General features: G+C 40.2%; 1 non-coding gene across 1 annotated transcript; it reads right to left on the bottom strand.

The window, feature by feature from the left end:
• Nucleotides 1-2,522: 2,522 nt before the first annotated feature.
• On the bottom strand, nucleotides 2,523-2,594 carry trnag-ucc. Its single transcript has one exon. It is a non-coding gene; the product is annotated as a tRNA-Gly (tRNA).

Here is a 2,594-nt window from a genome sequence, read left to right as displayed (position 1 = left end):
TCAACTAAAGTGAAATAATGAGCATATTTCCACTTTGAGAAACTCGTCTTGCTCTCGCCTCGACTCGCCATTACTGCCGCACAGACCTGAATAAACGGAGACACACCCACAGTGCGTCTTCTTCCTGTTTACAGTGGTTCATCCACCAATCCTACAATGCGACGCTGCTGTAAGCTGGTTAGGCTGTAGTCTACACTTCAGCCCAAATTCATTCATTTATAAAAGTAACGGGTAACGCATCATACGGTAATGGTAACGGAGTTACTTTATTTTTACAGTATTGTTACAGTATTAGTTATTGTCAAAAGTAATGCGTTACCGCCCAACACTGTTTATTTGCATGTTTGTCACACTTTAATGTTTCAGATCGTCAAACTAATTTAAATATTAGTAAAAGATACACAAGTGAACACGACATGCAGATTTTAAATAAAGGGGAAACAAAATCCAAAACTACATGGCCCGTGTGAAAAAGTGTTTGCCCCCCTGTTAAAACTGTGCTAACTTTTTTGTTCACACATGGCAAAAACATGGAACAGTGACCTTCCCAGGAGTGGCCGACTGACCAAAATTACCCCAAGAGCACAACGACGACTCATCCAAGAGATCACAAAAGACCCCATAACAACATCCAAAGAACTGCAGCCTCACTTGCCTCAGTTAAGGTCAGTGTTCATGACTCCCCCATGAGAAAGAGACGGCAAAAATGATCTACACGGCAGAGATCTAAGACTGAAACAGCTGCTGAGCAAAAAGAACATAAAGGCTCGTCTCACTTTTGCCAGAAAACATCTTGATGATCCCCAAGACTTTTGGGAAAATACTCGAAAGTTTACCTTTTTGTAAGGTGTGTGTCCCATCACGCCTTGCGTAAAAGTAACACCGCATTTGAGAAAAAGAGCGTCATACCAACAGTGAAATATGGTGGTGGTAGTGTGATGGTCTGGGGCTGTTTTGCTGCTTCAGGACCTGGAAGACTTGCTGTAATAAATGGATCCATGAATTCTGCTGTTTACTAAAAAATCCTGAAGGAGAATCTGTTTGTGACTTCAAGCTGAAGTGAACTTGGGGTCTGCAGCAGGACAATGATCCAAAACACACTAGCAAGTCCACATCTGAACGGCTAAGGAAAGAAAAAATGAAGACTTTGGAGTAGCCTAGTCAAAGTCCTGACCTGAATCCTATTGAGATGCTGTGACATGACCTTCAAAAGAAGGTTTGTGCTAAAAAACCCTCCAATGTGGCTGAATTACAACAATTCTGCATAGATGAGTGACCAAAATTCCTCCACAGCACTCTAACAGACTCATCACAAGTTATCACAAACGCCTGATTGCAGTTGTTGCTGCTAAGGGCGGCCCAACCAAATATTAGGTTTAGGGGGCAATCACTTTTTCACACGGGGCATGTGGTTTTGGATTTTGTTTTTCTCAATAATAAAAACTGCATGTTCACTTGTGTTATCGTTATCGTATCATTCGTTGTTCAATCAGACTCTCCATCGCTTTCTAAAATAAAGAGTAACTGGGAATCGGACCTTAATTATAATTTCACGGATGAGGAATGGTCCAAGGCCCTTGGTCGTGTACATTCCTCCTCTATATGCGCCCGTCATTCGTTAATACAGTGATCAGTGATGGGTGTCGGCGGCTCCGGCTACTCTTTATCATACTTTTTGGCTTTGCCCAGCCTTGACCTCTTTCTGGACATCAGTTTTTAAATCAATCTCTAAATACTTCATTTTAGATATTAAACCATGTCCCCTAATAGCATTATTTGGAATCAACCCCACAAATCCCTCCTTGTCATCCTTACAATCAAACATGCTCGCCTTTTGTTTAATAGTAGCAAAGAGACTTATATTACTGAACTGGAAGAATCCTCACCCACCCAGTTCTTCTCATTAGATACATGACCTGTCTCAGTTTATTCAAATAGAAAAGATCAGATTTACATAACTTAGTATTACGGAAAGGTTTTACACCACCTGGCAACCATTCTTATTGTATTTAAGAGAAAGAGGAAAATAAAATCCTATTCTCTTTGTTTAGCCTTTTTGAGCTCTTCCCCTTGTCCCTGACTTCTTGGTAGATGTAGAAAAGAGAAAGGAAAACATATATCTTAGAGAGTGTTCATGTACTTAGGTGCAAATCTTTTATTTTGTTTCATTATTTTTTTTTCTTTCTTTCTCCTGTTCTTGATGCTCACATTCATGATTGTGATTATATGTATAACTTAGAAAGAGAGAGACCACTTTCTTGTTGTTGGACTAAATTAAACACTGTTCCATTGTCTTTCTCGCCTGAGTGTCTTTCTGTTTGAATGCATCAATAAAAAAGAGTTGGATAATAATAATAATAAGAAGAAGAAGAAGCTAAGTGATTTTGAAATGTTTTGCCGGTGTCTATGATGACAGGCGGGTCCATCTAATACACAAACGGCAAGTGTTCAGGGGAAGCAAATAAAAGCAAGACTGCTTAGAGGTTGTTACTTTGGCAACTGAACATAATCACTAAAGGTTTTGCGTTGGCTGGGAATCGAACCCGGGTCAACTGCTTGGAAGGCAGCTATGCTCACCACTATACCACCAACGC

The sequence above is a fragment of the Silurus meridionalis genome, chromosome 4 (genome assembly GCF_014805685.1).
Source record: "Silurus meridionalis isolate SWU-2019-XX chromosome 4, ASM1480568v1, whole genome shotgun sequence".
Classification (NCBI taxonomy): domain Eukaryota; kingdom Metazoa; phylum Chordata; class Actinopteri; order Siluriformes; family Siluridae; genus Silurus; species Silurus meridionalis.
This window is presented reverse-complemented; position numbering and strand designations above follow the sequence as displayed.